Raw genomic sequence first — 19,219 nt, 5'->3', positions numbered from 1 at the left:
GTGACAGTTTTGGATATTTTCAAGGTGGTGGTAACGTCTGTATATGCACTATGTAACATAGAGTTATCATGAATTCATAGTTCCAATAACTCTACTCACCTTTATTAATAGCAGTTTATCAGCATATTGTAGTTTATATTCTGTGCTATAATAAACAGTTTTTAAAATGTTACTTTTATTTAGAGCAGCAGTCGTCTGTTCTTCTTAATTAATAAATTTTGACAAATTTTAGTAGTTTTCCTATAATGTAACTCCTTAAATCAGTATTCTAAAGTTAACTCTTTTTCTTCAAGATTTTACTTTTAAGTGATCCCTACACCCACTGTTGGCTTGAAATTACAACCCTGAAATCAAGAGTTGCATGTTCCACTGACTGAGCCAGCCAGTTGCCCCTATTAAGATTTAACTCTTAAGAAAAGGAACATAATATAATGCACATCCCAAAATGACGAATTCTATGTTTTAGGTTAGGGTTCCGTCTCTGCAGGTGGAAAACACTATTTTATATCTTCTAAAAGAGAGCCTGCAGGCATACTTGGTGATTCAGAATGATTTGATGACTCAAATTCTGGTTCCACCACTAGTAATATTAGTGTAAGTTATATAACCTCTCTCAGCTTTGTTTTCCCTACCTGTATAATGGAGAAAATTTTGCAGGGTTGTGAAGACTAAAATGAATTAATCATATATACACATAGCCTAGTGCCAGGCACATAATTAGACCATCCCTTAAAATGCCAGGCTTATTATTATGATCCAATTTTTTTAAGATTTTATTTTTTATTCATGAGAGACAAGGAGAAAGAGGCAGAGACATAGACAGAGGGGGAAGCAGCCTCCTCCTTGGGGAGCCCGACACGGGACTCAATCCCAGGACCCCAGGATCACTACCTGAGCTGAAGGCAGATGTTCAACCATTGAGCCACCCAGGCGCCCCATGATCCTATTCTTTTCACACATTTATTCAGTATGATACCTATGTTGATGAAACATGAAAGTTATAATTTATGAACTTGAAATGTCATTCTTTTAAAATAGTCAATAAAGTGATTTATATTTATGTGTCTTTATCCATGGGTAGATATTATGATCTCTCTTGGCTGTGTAGAAACAAAAGAAGGCAACATTTCCATAGTGTGTTGTTTTATGTTGACTATTATAGAGAACCACCATGTCAGAACTGAAATGTGATTAGCACTATTTGAAATTTCATTTTGGAGAAATGGTTTTGGCTATGGTTAAGAGTCTTATTTATTAAAAAAGAATGAATTACCGAATAGGCTCTCATCTGTATTCTTTTTACTTCAGCTATAGCCTATCTTGCTATGTTGCAAAAGGAAATGCTGACATGTGACAGAGTAGAAATATAAAAATGTTTCAAGTTGCTTTCAGTCAGATATGATTGAAATTTTTCAAAAGATTTATACATCTTTTTATTTATAATAGTGACATTACTGAGAAATGAATTTCTGTTTCTTCTAGAGAATAGCAGCTTCTTTATGGGTGCTTTGTATTTTAAAACTTAGCAAATGTAACATAATGCTGGTGTATTATTAATATGCCTACAATAAAGGAGTTTTACATATTTGAAAAGAAACAAGTTGTTCATATTTTACTTCCTGTTAATATAACATTTAAAGAAGGAAACATTGTTAGTAAGTTTGTTTTGAATATTTCTCTGCTTCCTCCTTGTATTTATGGTTGCTGTGCGGTTTATGGAACTCAAATAATACTTTTATATTGTTTTGTTGATAATTAATCATTTAACCTTATTACTTAGATTTCTTAATTACTTTTATGTTCCTATTTTTCTAACACATACAAATAAGAACTTATCTACTGGATTCCATTGTGATTTACATTTCCCTCTGCTATCTACTAAACTAATTCACATCAGAATCTTAATTCCTTGACAGATTTCTATCCATTACTTACAGCCTGTATAATCTAAGTTGTGGCTCTGTTATGGAAATTAGCCTGACTGCACGCTTCTAATCATTACTGTCCTAGTATTATCTGTCATTAAGTTATTCCCAAAATGCACTATGTACTACAGTTTTTAAGTGATTCTTCAGAGTACCGGACCAAGTATTTGTGAAAGTCCTAAAGGATACACTTTGAATGGAAAGGATGGTAGAAATTCTGCCATTTCTGCCTTCTTAGGCTTTTAGATCTTAGAAAGAACTACAGAAACATATTTTCATTGATAGATTACACCATCTTCAATTACTAGAATTACCTGGCTCAGTAAGTTAAGAGAGTGTAAGGAACTGTTTTCATTTCTTTTCTTTTCTTTTCTTTTCTTTTCTTTTCTTTTCTTTTCTTTTCTTTTCTCTTTTCTTTTCTTTTCTTTCTTTTTTTTCTTTCCTTTTCTTTTCAAGATTTTATTTATTCATGAGAGGAAGGCAGAGACACAGGCAGAGGGAGAAACAGGCTCCATGTAGGGAGCCTGATGTGGGATTCGATCCCGGGACTCCAGGATTATGCCCTGGGCCGAAGGCAGGCGCTAAACTGCTGAGCCACCCAGGGATCCCAAAGATTTTATTTATTTATTCATGAGAGACACACAGAGAGAGAGAGAGAGAGGCAGAGACACAGACAGAGGGAGAAGCAGGATCCATGCAGGGAGCCCGACGTGGGACTCCATCCCTGGTCTCCAGGATCACGCCCTGGGCTGAAGGAGGTGCTAAACCTCTAAGCCACCTGGGCTGCCCCAAGAACTGTTTTCTTTGTATCAGAAAATAATACAGTGAATTGTCTATCAATTATTTGAGTTTGCTATTGATCCTTGGTGTCATGTACTCTATTTCTCATTGACTAGGAACATCCATTCTAGCAGGGCCTATGTAAACAGTATAAATATACAGTCTGTAATTCAGGACAGAATATCATTCAGAGAAGGAAGTTTGCCCAAGACCTTGATACCATTGGCATTTCCTAGGAATTTGTGAGAAATACAAAACTTAGGCTGCCATTCTGACCTGTATCAGGATCTTCATTTGTATTCACATTAAAGATTGATAGGCATTGACTTATATTCTTAACTAACTGAACCAACTGGTTATCTGCTACTAGGCCCAAGTGTCAAGTATATACTCAACATGCTTAATTATATATTAAGGACCTGATACTATAGGATTAATGATAGGTACAGTAATGTTTGCCCAAATGAGAGTCAGAATCTAATATGGTGGATATGACACACACAACAAACACATTTTTAGAAATTCTGGGAGAATACGGTCAATGTGAATGGGATAGACAGTGCTTTAGAAATCATTGTAGGGAAGCTCTTGCATTTCTTGGGAATATGTTCTGATCATGTTATTTTTTAAGCCCTTAGTGATGGAGTATTTCAAGCCATTCTTGCCTATGCTGGGATTAGGAACTTCAAGTACAATATCTACCATTTTACCTATCAGTGTAATTGATCAGCCTTTGGTGAATTTCTGCATATCCAGTTTTAAGGATAAACTTCTTGCGTGTGTGTGTGTGTGTGTGTGTGTGAAAAGACATGTTATATATGCTTTTAAGAAGCTTTTATTTAGGATGAAAATTCAAATTACAATGTAAAATGGGATATTATGGTGTCTCCATCTCCAGTTGCATGGAGATTATGAGGAAGAATTGATAATTGAGATGAAGTGGAAAGATGGACAGTATTTGCATACTGAGTTTGGAAAGAGCACTTAAAGAGGATATAGTGTGCACAGTGTTATGGCTCATGAGAGAAAATAGTATCTTCAGAGAATGACAGAAGAGCTGGGTATCAGTGGGATGTGGGCATGTGGCAGCAGAGTCTTTTCATTATACAATTTCATAGACTAGAATAAGAATGATGCCCTAGGATCTGGCAGAGAACAAGTACATTACTTGTGACTGTGATTTGTTGATCACAGAATTGTATGAAGTAGCATCTGTAGCATGTGAGACAACTTGGGGATTAAGAGAAAATTGGGCCATATCCTTTAGACCATAGAAAGCCATTTTAAGATTTTAAAGGGCCAGGATGGTATCAGATTGTCAAATTTTAAAGATCTATCTGAATTCAATGTGAGATCTGAATGATGTGTTTGGGGTGGGATGCAGAGTGGTATCCATAACTTGTCTAGGCTTTTAGATGTATCCTTGACCTATGATTAGTTCTTATTTTCTATTCTCGTTCATGTTAATTATGTAGGATAACAGTAAACTGGGTACAACACCGCATTTTCATTTTATTTGTATGAAATATTTATACTTGTTTAATGCATTTCATATTTAAATTCAGTATGCATAGGGATTAATAAGTGATTTGGGGCTTAAATTAAAAAACTCAGAAAATGAGCAAACAACAAAGGTTCTTATGCATATGATGAAAAAAATGCATCTCACAAAGTAATTAAGGTGATTTTTATATTACTGTATGAAAATAATTGTCTCATGGCTGTAGGTTACCAAATGGACAATTCAATGAAGTATAAGACATTCTTTTTTTTAGTTTAAGTATATTTTATTTGAAATGTCAGAGGTTTACATGGCAAGGTGTCCAGTGCCCACCTGCTATCTACCATATTTTCTAGCTTCATTTCATTTCTCTCTCCTGTGACTGAAGTACCTTCCTTTGCTAATAGCATTTGCTGTCCTAAGATGTTGTTGAAGAGAAATTAATGCTGTTTTTTTTTGAAATTAATGCTGTTTAACAACATTTTAAATAATAACTATTGAGAGTGTAGTGGACATTTCTTTTCTTTTAATTCACAGGAAGGAGTCAGTTCACCTTCTCAACAGCAAAATTGCTTCCACTATTCAAGGTTTTTTTGGTTGATAAATCTGCCCACTCCCAACTAGGAAGTGGGTGAGGAAGTTTTTCTGGTGACTTTCTCAGCCTGGCCCCTCCTTCTGCCTCAGTATACCAATGTGCAACATGCGACCTGCACCTCTGGACATTTGGATTATTAGACTCTCTTCTTATGTGGAATCTTGAGCTCAGTCATGCAGGATGAAGATATAGGAAGGTTTATTTATTTATTTTTAGTTTGTTATTGTCCTGGCTAGACTGTCCAGTGGTATCTGCTACTGGGGATTATTGGAACTGCTAGGTTCCCTCTTTCTCACATCTGTCCCATGATCTGCACAGATTCTTTTTTATAGAGTCCCTTTTTTCTTTCTTAGGTTTCAGTGTTGGTTATTCTTGCTTGCTACCAAAGAAATGTAAAGAGGTTCTCCCAGTTATGTGCACATGTTTAGAGATGCTTCTTATTTGCCACCCGCCTTATAATGTTATCCCTTTATGGGAACTTGTGCAGTACAGACACATGGGTTACCTTTTTAAGGTGCGTCACTTAATAGTTTTGGGCCTCTCCAGGAATTAGAAAAGTCATCCCCTTGAATAGCCTATGACATATTCCTCAGTTTATAGTAAGGACTCTCATCCCAGGGTTCTGCAGAATAGGGGAAAGATGGCTGGAAATTTGGCATGTAAATATCTCTACCTTCCTCTTTTTAGATTTGATTTAGATTTCAGTGGCATTATTCAGAAGGAGTTCTAACATCTCATGCAGCCACAGCCCCACCTTGCTGCTTCATAAGCCTGTGTCTTCTCTGAATAGTTCACATAAACCAGTACCTTCTGATGTTTCATAAGATCAGTAGCTGAAAGTTCCCACCTTGGTCTAGCTGATACTTAATATCTTTTCTGCAGATGTGTTTCTAGAGGCTCTGTTATTATAGTAATGAGCTAAAGCTTATTAGCGTTTTGGGCAGAGCCTGCAAACTTGTTAACTGTGGATCTGGAAGTCTTTGTATTTGTGCCGTTAGATTTCATCTTCGTCCAGGGTGCCCTTATAGTAGCCTGAACATAAATGTGTCTGAGTTTAACCTGAGTTGAACAGTCTGGCATTGTTCACATATAGTCATTCACCACTAAACTCTTACTGACTTTCTTTTAGAAGGAAGGCATTGCAGAAGGCCTACTGTTCAATATAAAAAACATTCCCTGTCCTTAACTTGGAAGTAGAAGAGGGGGCCATATTTATGGGACTGCATATAAACTTTCTGGGCTAAGTGCTACAAAATATGATCCTGAGAAAAACCTTAGCACTTTGGAAGAAAATAAAGATTTGCAGCCCCACTCTAGAGGTATTGAATCAGAGACTCTGGGGATGAGGGTTAGGAAGCTGTATTTTGAATACACTCCCCATGTGATTCTGATGTTCAGCCAGGTTTGGGAACTAGAGCATGTTCTGCAGAACACTAATTCTTTGAGATATAAATAGATTACCTTTAAAAATTTTTCTTAGGAGAATGAGCTTAAGAATTTTTGGATTTTTAAACAATATTTTTTAACATTAGTACATCTCAGAATCTTTATGTGCTTTGTGAAATACATGTTTCTGAAATTTATTTGAGTAATGTTGTAGACTATTTGGACTCCTTTAACACAGGACCATGGACTGTGTCCCTTATAAACAAGAGAAGTTACATTCTTTATAGTTCTGAAGACTAGGAAATTCAGGATCAGATTGCTGGCATATTTAGTGTATGGTGACAACCCACTTTCTGGTTCTTGAACAACCATCACTATAATCTCTGGGGTCTTTTTTTTTAACCTTTAAAGGCACTAATCTCATTCATGAAAGCTCTGCCTTCATGGCTAAACACCTCCCAGAGGCCCAACTTCCATTTATCATCACATGGTGGCTAAGGTTTCAATGTTTGAATTTTGGCAAACATCAATCTATGGGAACTAAGAAACAGTCCCTGCCTCTTAAACATTGGAATCCTGGCTAAGGAAGAGATTTTTATGTTTGATGATCAGTATATGGTTAAAAGACATCAGCATGTACACATTGCTTTCAGAATTATATTTTATTGCAGAGATGATAAATCTTTATAAATTATAGGGGTTTGGGAAGGTTTTTCAAATTTTGAGAACCCTTTCTAAATAGGAAGATTTTCAGACACACTGGCATTTGCATGTAAGCAGAATTTTTGTAGTTATAGTAAATGGGTAATTTTTGTATATAAATTATATGTTATATTAATTATTCTGAATGTATTTGAATGCTCAAAATTCACTGTATAAACATATTTTTCATAAAGATAGGCTTCCAAGTATTGCTAAGCTTCTAGAAAATAGTAAGTTTGATAGATTTTTGTTATTCTGGCCACAAACTTAAACAAAGGGAAAAGAATGATTTTGACTATTGGCAGTAAAACTTAGTGGATTTATGTATGCATTCAAATGAATGCTTATTAGTCGCTCAGAAAATGATGTTTCATTTTAAAAGTACATGCCTTTATATCTTATGATGACATTTATAAAAAGTTTTCAGTTGTATGTCTTTCATTTTGCCAGAGAAGATAAATTGAGTAAATGTAAGTGACAATGTGGGGTCTTCTTAATAAAGTATAATGGCTAATCTTGCGTGTCAACTTTGCTGGACCACAATACACATATTTGGTCAAATACATCTGGATGATACTGTGAGGGTTTCTTTTTTTTTTTTTTCTTTTTTAAGGTGAGATTAACATTTAAATCGGGAGATTTTGAATAAAGCAGATCCATAATATGGGTGGGCCTTATGCATTCAGTTAAAGGCCTTAAGAATAACATTGACCACCCCCCCCTCCCCCCAAGAAGAGACAGTTCTTCCAGAAGATTGCTTTTGAACTCAGGATGCAACCAACTCTTCCTGTGTCTCCTGCCTATAGGTCTCATGCCTAGTCTACAGATTTTGTATTTGACAGCTTCCACAATCATATATGCCAGTTTCTTAAAATAAATATATTTCTTTCTGTCTCTTTCTCTCTTTCTCTCTCACACACACACATGCACACACTCCATTAGTCTGTTCCTCTGGAAAATCCTTACTGCTACACCAAGATTATCTCTGTTTCAAGGAGGTTCTCCCATCGTTTTTCAAAGGATTTTACTTGGATGTCCTTGTCCCTAGTGTTGACATCATATTTTTTGCAGAAGGAAGAGCAGTAGATGGCATCTAATTCTACTATCTTCAACACTGATATTTTCCGATGAATTGGGTGATTTCATAAATGCCATTTAGAATCAATGGGAGCATAGAATGGAATTTATTACTTCATACAAATTTATGGTATTACAGGTTTTTAGATGTGGCTTTGGTCTTCTTGTCAAATGGGATAATTTAGAAAAATGTGAGTGGACTATCCTTTTAGACTTCACTTCATTCATCCATGGAACCTATAATAATGAGTAGTGCTAGGGCTACATTAGATCCCGTAGGTAGAAAAAAAATGCCAGAAATGGACCCTGCCTTCATGGAGCTTAGAGTCTGATAGGGGAAATGGGGGAAAAAAAAAGGTTAATACTTAAAGTAAAAATATTTTTTTAACTGAAATACATGTTCTGTAGGAGATGAAGGTGCTAAGATGGAGTATAATGTAGGCAGAATCTTAAAGTGTATTGAATTAAAGGTTTCTTGGTGAATATGAATTTTGAGACTGAAAGTTGAGAACATGCTAGTCCTACAAACCACCAGAGATGAAAGTTCCAAGTGAAGAAAATAGCATGTAAAGAGACAGGAGGGAAGGAAGAGGTTGATTCATAACTTATTATGTATAAATGACAAATTTGTCATTGGTTAAGAAAGCCTTAGACTGTGCTGAGTGAAAGGATGTTTGGAGGGAAGGCTGTGATCAGAATGATGTAGGAAAATGTAACACTGGGAAAATGAAGTTAGTTTAGGTGGACACAAGTTTGAGAGTCTTATAGAAACCTTAATTTCATATTTTACTAGTTTTTAAATGTGTTTAGCTTTCCTATTATTTAAATCATAAATAATTAAATAAAAAATTCTGGTGCTGATGAAGAAGTAGGGTCTGGTACCTTGATTGATTTTTACCAGCTATTAATGTTGTTTAATTTCCCTGGATAATGTCTGAACTTTCCATTTCAGTTTGCCTTATAACCCTTTGTGTTTTTAAATTATTTTTCCATAAAGGTTATGTGTCTGTGAGTGTGCATTTTAATAGTATGAAAGGGTATCTGGTCAAAACTAAACTTTCTTCCTATCATCTTCTGATAGTTCTTTCTCTAGAGTAAATGTTACTATTATCTCTTTATCTTTCCAGGGGTGTTTACTCTAGATGAACATGTGTATGTTATTTCTTTAATTAAAAGAAAAATCTGAACATCTATTGTAAAGATGATGACATGGAATACCTTTCTTCACTTAAAGATGAATCTTAGATATCAGTCCCCATAGTCTATACATAACCATCTCTTGCTTGCCAATGACTACTTGGAATATATATTCCCTTGTCCAGGAGCATAATACTAGAACCCTGCTCATCATGATTTTGTTCTTTACAGGCTTTTGTTACTATAAACATTAGTTTTGTAGACATATGTGAATATATCTGTAGAATAAATTCTGGAAAGAGGAGTTGGAATTTCTCAGTCCAAAAGTAGTGCGTTTTGCATTTTTGACATTTATAGTTATTTCTAGATTGCCCTCCAAAGAAATGGTCAGAATTCACATTCTCTATACAATGTCTTCATAACTTTTGAATTGATCTACTAGCCCTCTAGTGATTAGCAAAAGTTCATTTCATAATCTGTCAACATTAGTGATTTTCGCAAAGCGTTACAAGTGATCACATGCCCAAGTGATGCAGCTTATATTAGGCATTCTTGTATGAGGTCATGGTTGACTGTTGTGACATAGTTATACCTGCTTTCATGAGTGTTTCCCCTTTTATTTTGCATTATTGCACTTGTCCATTCAGAATCACATAGATTTATTCATCTTTATGTATTAAAGAGGTCCATGCTGACCAATATCCAGGCAGTTTTAAGTGGTGCTTTTTCTAAAGCATACCTTTCTTTGGTTGGTCCAACTACTGTGTTATCACTGTTTAGAGGAATGTTCAGATATATTGTCTTATACTAAATCCATCAGTGTTATGTCCCTTCACACCACCCACAACCTGTTTTTGAAATGACATCTCACAAGATTTATTGAGATGCTGTAATTTTCTAGCACTACAATGACTATAATTAGTTGTTGACATATGATGATTTATTACTGGAGGTTTCCTTAGAAATTTACTTTGTGTTTTGGGGCTACGGGATGAGTGTTAGAGTTTCATATTTACAGCTCTTGTCCTGCATCACTTAACACATCAAAACTACATTTGGGATCACCAAGCAACCTGACATCATCCTGACTGTCCCCAAGTAAAGCTGAAATGAATAGCAATTAGGAGTACCGAAGAAGGTACATGGCCAGATTAATTCTTCTTGATTAGGCCCTGGTGAATTTTTAAATATATAAACAGATGAAAAGACTTTAAGTTGTGGGCTAGTCAAAGCCAGGAGTACTTATAACAATTCTACAAAGACAAGCCAAAAGATAAAACTCTAGACTATCAAAGCATGAAGAGCAAGAGGAATCTCCCTGTGGCAAGGTTTGCACATAGAATGAAGATTAGAGGGAAGTCACTTTCAATAGGCAACATATTCTGCCTAAGAGTGTGCCAGAAGTCCGGTAAAATGTCCAGCCCAATGAAAGATTTTGGAGAGGTGATGTAGTAAGGGAGAGGAGAAGAGATTATACAAAAAATATGAACAATATAGTAATTACAACGATATCAGTTTCAATTTGCACTCAAACTTACTTTCTCATCCCCATTAACCATGCCATTAAAGTCACTTTGGAATGTTGTTAAAAATGGGGCATTTTTAGGGCTTGGTAAACAGAGGATTCTTTTCTCTTTGAAGTCATGGATTCCTCTCTAAGATTTTTGTTTTGTATGCGTGTATGTGTATGTATGTTTTAATTTTAAAATTCCTATCATGTTTAGGATTTTTTTCTTGGTATATTTGGCATTGATTGTGGCTGTGTTGTATTAGAAGACCTTCCTATAGTGTTATCTTACTATGATTTCTTAAAATAAGACAGTGTAGACTTATTATGTTATCTTATTATGATTGATTATGGAGCTGTAAATATAGCTATTGGAATGTCTGAGTGTTAAACAATCCACTGTCTCTATGGACTGCCCATCAATACGTATGGTTGTGTTTTTTGTTTTTTTAGGGAGCTCACTGATTTCTATCTAGTTAGAGCCCTTAGGCTCTTATGAGATAGAATGGAGAATGAATACTGTGTCTCTACTATGTGTTATATTTTCTTGTCCATATCTTCTCTTAGAGTACGAGATAATTGTGCTTCCTTTGTATTCCCAACACATGGCACATTTCATTATGTCACACAGTCGCTAATATTAAAATCCTTAGTAAATCTTTTTTTTTTTTTTTTTTTAAATTTTTTATTTTATTTATTTATGATAGTCATACAGAGAGAAAGAGAGAGAGGCAGAGACACAGGCAGAGGGAGAAGCAGGCTCCATGCACCGGGAGCCTGATGTGGGATTCGATCCCGGGTCTCCAGGATCGCGCCCTGGGCCAAAGGCAGGCGCCAAACCGCTGCGCCACCCAGGGATCCCTAAAATCCTTAGTAAATCTGAGTGAATTCTACTTTTGGTTTTATCTGACACCTTTTCTTGTACTTTCTGGGCAATAAAAAGTAGAGATCTGGGTTTCTAGTAGATTTATGCTTTATAATTAAGAAATATTGATTTAATAATTTTTTTGTTCTGTAGGATTTATTTAGTCATTAATAAGATTTACTGAGCACCTTCCGTTCTATAGCACTATACTTGATGGTGTTAGCTGCTTAAGCACATAATTGTTTTGAATGGAATGATAATTAGGTTAATTAGATATATAAAACTAAGTGCTGTGTATGAAAAGATTGAGAGGAGGAAGGGAGAGTGTGCTTTAAATATGGTTGAAAACTCATCAAGTAACTCCTTTCTTACTTTTAGATGTGTTTTGTCCTCCTTTGGTTACAAGCAGCAGAGACTTATTTATGTTCTGTTAAATAATAATGGGGGCACATCAGAAAGTGAAATATAGGCATAAAGAAGAGGGAAATGTCTTCCACATGGAATGTTTGGATGGGAATTTTGGGAAGCTACACAACTGTCATACACCTGGACCTCAACCAGGACAGGAAAGTTTAGGACTAGCAGGTTATGTGGGATCTTTTGACATTCACCTCTTTGGGAGCATTAACAGTTTAAGGATTTCTGTTCCACTGTTACATAGTTATTGAGATTTAGCCATTCATTCTTTCTCATCTTGGTGGTCTCTGCGCACACGCTGTTTCTCTCCCTCTATCTTTCCAAGTGAATTACCTCTCTTTTTTCATGAAAAGACTGGATCTTCCCAGTTCTGGGAGCTGTGTTCTTGCTAGGGGCCACCTGGTAGAGTACTGCTCTGGGATCAGCTACCCTTTACCAGGTATCTACCACAGTCCTGATATGGGTGGCTAAGGGAGTGGCTTCATGTTCTGAGATAACAGTTACATTAGAGAAGTCTCAGAAGTATCTTCCTGGGAATCATCCTTCAGAACCTAGTGGATGCCTTTTGCTCTTTTTTTTCTTTCTCTCTTTACCTTTTTCTTTCTTTCTTTCTTTCTTTCTTTCTTTCTTTCTTTCTTTCTTTCTTTCTTTCTTCTTCTTTTTTTCTTCTTTCTAAGATTGATTTATTTATTCATGAGAGACACACAGAGAGGCAGAGACATAGGCAGAGGGAAAAGCAGGCTTTTCGCAGGAGCCTGATGCAGGACTTGATCTCGGATCCCAGGATCACTGTCTGAGGCGAAGGCAGCCACCCAACCGCTGAGCCACCCAGGGCTCCCTCTTCCTTCCTCCCTCCCTCCCTCCCCCCCCTTTCTTTCTTCTTTCTTCTTTCTTCTTTTCTTTTCTTTTCTTTCTTTCTTTCTTTCTTTCTTTCTTTCTTTCTTTCTTCTTTCTTTCTTTCTTTCTTTCTTCTTTCTTTCTTTCTCTTTCTTTCTTTCACCTCTATCTCTTTCATTTTTTTTTCTTAAAGATTTTATTTATTTATTCATCAGAGACAGAAAGAGAGAGACAGAGACACAGGCAGAGGGAGAAGCAGGCTCCATACAGGGAGCCTGATGTGGGACTTGATCCTGGGACTCCAGGATCATGCCCGGGGCTGAAGGCAGCACTAAACCATTGAGCCACCCAGGGATCCCCCTCATTTTTTTTTAAGAATTCATTTGAATTAAGTGGAGTGAGTGAGACAGGGATTGCATGATCCTAATATAGTGGGAAATTCGGGTTAATTTAACTGTAATAATAATCCTTTGAGAACAAGTACATGATTGAAACTTATCTCTTTCCTCTATTCACTGTTTTGAATTGATTGCTAGAAATCAAGAACATTCCTAAAATATCAAAGAAATTGCATGACCAATAATTTGAGTCTCTTAACTTTTTATACTCCTGTCAAGAGTTCTGTGCAACTCTACCGGTTGTACAAGGATCAGAGTCTATATTGGAAATATGTGCTGAGTTCAGTTCAGCTCCTCAGAGCCAACAGTTCTTCCATCTATGAGATGCTAGAGGTTTGGGCTCAATGGAGCTACATTCATTATTATTGTAGAACCTTGCCAGTGCTTAAAAGGTGCTATAGGGAACTATAACTCATGTACTGAATTAAAAGATTGTAAGCTCCACTGGTATAGGTAAAAGCAAACTCAAAGTTGAGTGGCATCAGATCATGAGTAGAAAATTACTTGACACTGAATTTTGTTCTGCCTCTGAATGCCATTCTTTCAAGCAGAGTACGGAAAAGTTGAAGTCTATGTTGTTACAAGCTGTTTATTTCTACACTCCCTTTCTTGTTCAAATTGAAAGCTTTTGCAGAGTGTGTTTCACTGAAACCCTTAAAAGAAAGTGACATGTTACTACATGGGAAGACAAAGATAGAGTCTGTTTGGTAATGATTATGCAGTCAGGGCTTTATCTACTTGCCGATAATTTGTGGTTTATTTTTAATCCTCTGCCAGTTTCTTTCCTCACTGTTCCATTACCTGCTGATTACAACCCTGAGCCAATCAGTCACTGTTGAGTACTTGGTGAATCCTATTTTTTTAAGTTGGCTAAAAGAAAATATGTATTTCAAAATGGACATATGGATAGTAGCTAATACTTCTCATGTGGCACATTCAATATATTAAATTTAATGTTCACAGAAACATCACAATGGCAAGAACTATCATTATTACTGTTTTCCTAATGAATGGAGTGAGGCTTAGAGAAAGTTAGCTAACCTGTCAAGGTCTCAAAGACAGTGAGTCTTTGGGTCAATATTCATCCAGTGTTGACAATGATCACACTCTGAGGACTGTGATCTGTATTACTTTTATCTCCTAAACACATATATCATGAGGTCAGTTTGGAAAGTGATAGCATCCAAACCAGCAGAATTTAGGTTATTTAGCTTATGGTGATGGAAAATCAGTGCATGGGATTAGAGTAGACATCCTCACTTATTCAAAAAGCTTTTAAATGGAAGATCTGTTTTGCATTTACAAAGAGGTAAGAACCAAGACATATTAAGGAAACCACAGGGAGGCAAATGAGTGGAATGGTCTAAAAATAAATAGGGTGTCTCATCATGTATTGAGCCATTACTAGAAACATTAAAAAATAGGCTAGATTTTGGTTTTATAGTAATATATTTTTTAAAGATTTTATTTATTTATTCATGAGAGACACAGAGAGAGAGAGAGGCAGAGACACACACAGGCAGAGGGAGAAGCAGGCTCCATGCAGGGATCCTGATGTGGGACTCCATGCCAAGACTCCAGGAGCTTACCCTGGGCTGAAGGCAGGCACTAAACCGCAGAGCCACCCAGGGATCCCGGTTTTATAGTAATCTTAAGTCTGGATTAATTATGATGTATTATAGAGAATTATTTTCCAAAATACAATATTGGAATATGGAAAATTTATAGAATATATTATATGTATGGAAAATGAAATAAAAGAATTTTTCAAACTTTATTTAACCCTGAATTTCTCAAGATTTTAAATGTACTATTATATTAAAATAGCTCAAAACTCTTCTTGTGGCATTAAGAGCCCATACAACATTGTTTGCAAATACTCTTCTAAAACAACATATGAGAGACCTTCTTTGGTTGCTGGATGAGTTATTTGTAATGAGAAAAAAAGAACCTTTGGCTTCCTTATCCTTAGATTTATGAGAAGAAACGAGTTGTTTTAAACAGTGTGGGGATGGATAAAGAAAGTTATTTTAGATATGCTATTTTGTATTCTCTTGTATTCTTGGAAATAATCAAGTGTTGATGGCATTAAATTTCCTTTAGCAAACATGTAAAGAAGAGCATGTGTCTGAACGTGGATTTTAATTTCTTATAACGGGTCTTATTTTCCCTGGATATGTTTCTACTTACTTAAAAACAGATGCTCACTGAAAAATTCATGAAAACTGAAAATATACTGAAGACTTTGGAGAGAAGCTCTTCACCGTGTTATTAGATTGTTTTTAATGAATGGTCTTTTGCCCCATCTGCCTGCCAGTTAACTTCATGACCTTGAACAAACTTCCTGGCTTTTATAGAACTCATTTTCTTCATTTACCTACTTAACTGGATTGTACATAAAATGGCATACCAGTATCAGTGTTTATATGAACAGATCCTTTCAAATAAATTTCTTTGGTGATTTCATGAATGAATCTTGCAGTTTTGGCAAATAGACATGTTTTCTGAAATGAAGGCTTTTTTAAAGCTGGCATTATATATAAATTTTACCTATTATCATTTGCCTGCTCCCCAAAACCATTTATACTATAAATTAAAATATATCTTAAGCTACTTAAAATAGTAGCTTAAGCGAGGGGTGGGTGGGTGGAGAGATGAGTGAAATAGGTGATGGGGATTAACGAGTACATTTGCCTCTATGAGCACTGAGTACCATACAAAATTGTTTAATCACTATATTGCACACCTATAGTGAATATAACGCTTTGTACCTATACTGGAATTAATATTTTAAAAACTTAATACAAAAATAAGGTATATCTTAAGTTTTTAAAAAATGATCTAAAAAGCTATGGTAGAAAAATGATAGAATGCATCACAACTTTATTCATAATCAGAAGTAATAAGGCTCTCCACCAGCCACTCTGGTTTGAATTGTCAAATGAAAATTTCAGTGTGTAAATTTAAAGATCAAATTGGCTTTATTCAGCAATTCATGATTCAGGCAGTATCCCATGTAGCAATAGAAAGGAGCTCTACAGAGCTGTAGAAAAGGAAAGGTATTTGAAGGTGGAGAAAGGAAATTATCAGCAAAGAATGCACTGTTCAGGCCAGGCTTCCCTCCCAAGGGGAATGGAAGGGTCCTGTACTGTGGAACATCTCACTAGTGCTGACCAGGTAATTCTGTGTTGACTGGTTAAAGGTTACATTCCTGGATGATTGGAACTGCAGTTAGGTTAGAGATTAAGCATTGGTTTGCTGGTATGTCGTTTAACATAAATAACTCCATTTTGGGTCTGCTGTCTCCTTTTTAACAAATTATAATTTTTGTATTTGTCATATGGGGAATTTGTACATGCTTATCCTCAACTTTACATTTTAATTTCGGAAAGAGAGCCTCAGAATCTTTAGTGTGAAGTTAAAATTTAACCCTAGAGGAAGGATACTACAGTGGTTTAGTCTTTTATTCTGGAGCTCTGAACTACTGAGAGCCATATCTGACAGTATAAACAAAAGCAACAGTCCCAGGGTGGGATTATAATTCAAACCCCTGATTTTTCTAATTCAGTGTGAGTAAGAGGGTATGATATGAGTGAACAGCAGCCCGTGAGAAACCTACAAGTGTGGAACCAATGGTATTTATTCAGGTAATAAAATATAATTCTTAAACACACACTAAATTTAAAAGCCAGAAGATGCAGTTCTAATTACATGCCTTAACTAGAAGTACGGTATTTGTAGAGTAGCTTATCCAATTATATGTAAATTTGTTCCTTTGGCACAATTTGTCTATATAAGCAGTATTAGTTCAGTGTAAAATGTTTGTTTGTTATTGAAATTGGCTTTCATATAACTTCTGGATGTTGATAAATAGTTGCATTTTGGGGGGATCATTCCCAGTTCTCCATAGCCATTCTTCTCAGTATATGCAGGTTTATTTTAAATTTCATAAATAATAATAATTTACAGGTCTATACTCTTTTATTTGAAAGTTTTGGGGTCAAAAGTGTTTTAGATTTTTATCTTTTAAAAAGGGTGTTATACTGCTGTGGTATGTGCCCTTTGTTATTCCAGTAGGATATTGGGCAACACCCACGCATATTGACATTTCTGCAGTGAAAAAAGAATAGCCACTTGAATGGTGTAAAGATCACAGGGAGCCCTATTTCAGGTTTTGCTGACAATGGATTTGATTTTCAGAACTTTTTAGATATTAGAATTACAGATAAGCAATTATGGACCTGTAATATTAAGTGTAATAGCTAACAATTACTGAGGTGCTTACTACAAGCCAGACCTTGTGCTTAACTTGTATCATCTCATTTAATCTTTGCAATTCTTTGAAGAAAGTTTTGTTCATTTGGTTTTACAGGTGAGGAACAGCTTCATAGAATTTAAGTGATTTGCCTAAGGATGCATACACCTAGTAAGGGAGTAGTGGCTGAATCATATTTAAACTGAGCTGGGTTAGAACCAGATCTGGTATGTACAACACTACAGTGTCCTTCCTATTCCATTACCACAGATCCAGTGTATCTCACCTGGGAATTTATGGGAAATGCATCAAGTGGCCTGACTACCAGGCAGAGGATAACAGGGGTAGGGCAGGAATTTCATCAGCAACAATTAGTTGGCATTCTGCCAATACATTGCCACTAAAATAAATGTGCTTCAAACATTGCAGTCCTTTTGCCACTATGTTTACGAGCTGAAAAAGAGAAAGAATAGGAGAGAGAGAGGAGATAGTTGAGCATGTGCTTTCCTTAGCTAAGGCAGAATAGGACATCTTGAGTCTTGTGTGGGTGGAGCAGTGTTCCTAAAGAAAAATGGATAGCTATTAACAAAAGAAGATGTGACTAATGTGGGATAGTGGGCTGCCCCGAAATGTCCACTCCATGGACAATTAATTAATTGTAGGTGAAATTAACATTTGGATGAAAACTTCATTCATCTTTTTAAGTGTAATCCATTTTAACATTGTCATCTGACTGGTATGGGCTGAACATTGAACTTAGAATCTGAATACTTGGAATCCTGTCCCATTTTGGGTAATTTCTAGGATTTAGATCACAGATCCAAAATTAGAGAGTCTGTTTTTTGTTTGTAATTTCAAACAGTACTTTCCACTGGTTACCCGGTAGGCATCATGTTAGCTAAGATGGCCCAAAGAGCCTCTGGAAGTTTCTACCTGGTGTGGTCATCTCCCACACTGAATCTGGGCTGGCCTTGTGTCATCACTAGATGTAATGGAGGTGATGCTTCATGACTTCTGTGACTACATCACAAGGAGCCTTGCAGCATCCACTTTATTTCATGGTATGATCACTCTGGGGGGAAGCCACTGCCATGTTGGAAGTCTGACAAAAATGCTGAGAGGAAGCTCAGGCTGGTCATGTGAAGAAAGAGTGACTGCTGGCCAAAGAAATGCTACTGCAGTTGTCCCGCTTGCTGAGCTAGACATGTGAGTTACCATGGATAACCCCGCCTGGCCAAGACATTTGATAATTTCAGTCTTAAGTGCTTTCTGACTATAATTGCTTGGAAAACTCCAAGGGATAGCTGCCCAGCTGAGCCCATTCACAGAAATAGGGGAACTAATAATTTATGGTAATAAGTCATAGAGTTTCTGGGTGGTTTGTTATCCACACTAGATACTCAAAAACAAGCTTGTTGTGAAGAAGAAGGGAGATAATGTGTTAAATTCCTCATACGAAGGTGAGCAGCTGTTTTATTATAATTGTTTTGACAATCCTGAAACCAAGGCCTTTCTCCCTAATATCCTCAGAGGTTTCATTATAATTTGCCATTGTGATGAGGATAGTGATCATTTTGTATTCCCTGGACAAGTATAGAGAGTGAATATTTGTGATTGGCTGGCAGCCAAGTTGGTCATCCTTTTTCCTTACTGGAGGAGTTTTAAAAATTCTGTCTTTTCTTTACTCATATTTATTTTTTCATATGAGTGGGATTTTCTATAATAATAGACCTTTATTGTTATGGCAATAACAATATATAGAACATACGATGGGTCCTCATTCTGAATGACACAGGGCCCATTTCTCTGTTTATATAGACTCTTTGTCTAGGAAACT

At 36.1% G+C, this 19,219-nt stretch overlaps 1 protein-coding gene across 12 annotated transcripts in view; it reads left to right on the top strand.

Moving 5' to 3' along the window:
• The window catches only part of CNTN4 (contactin 4), a 909,482-nt gene that overhangs the window by 10,469 nt on the left and 879,794 nt on the right, over positions 1-19,219 (top strand). For 2 of the 12 annotated variants that reach the window (XM_072720382.1, XM_072720385.1), the window contains exon 1: positions 16,618-16,774. The exons of the other annotated variants lie outside the window; for them this stretch is intronic. The gene's annotated coding sequence lies outside the window, so the exon portion shown is untranslated. Of the gene's footprint in view, positions 1-16,617; positions 16,775-19,219 lie in introns of those variants that run through there. 12 annotated transcript variants of the gene reach the window in all.

Source organism: Vulpes vulpes, chromosome 9 (assembly GCF_048418805.1).
Source record: "Vulpes vulpes isolate BD-2025 chromosome 9, VulVul3, whole genome shotgun sequence".
NCBI lineage: Eukaryota > Metazoa > Chordata > Mammalia > Carnivora > Canidae > Vulpes > Vulpes vulpes.
This window is presented reverse-complemented; position numbering and strand designations above follow the sequence as displayed.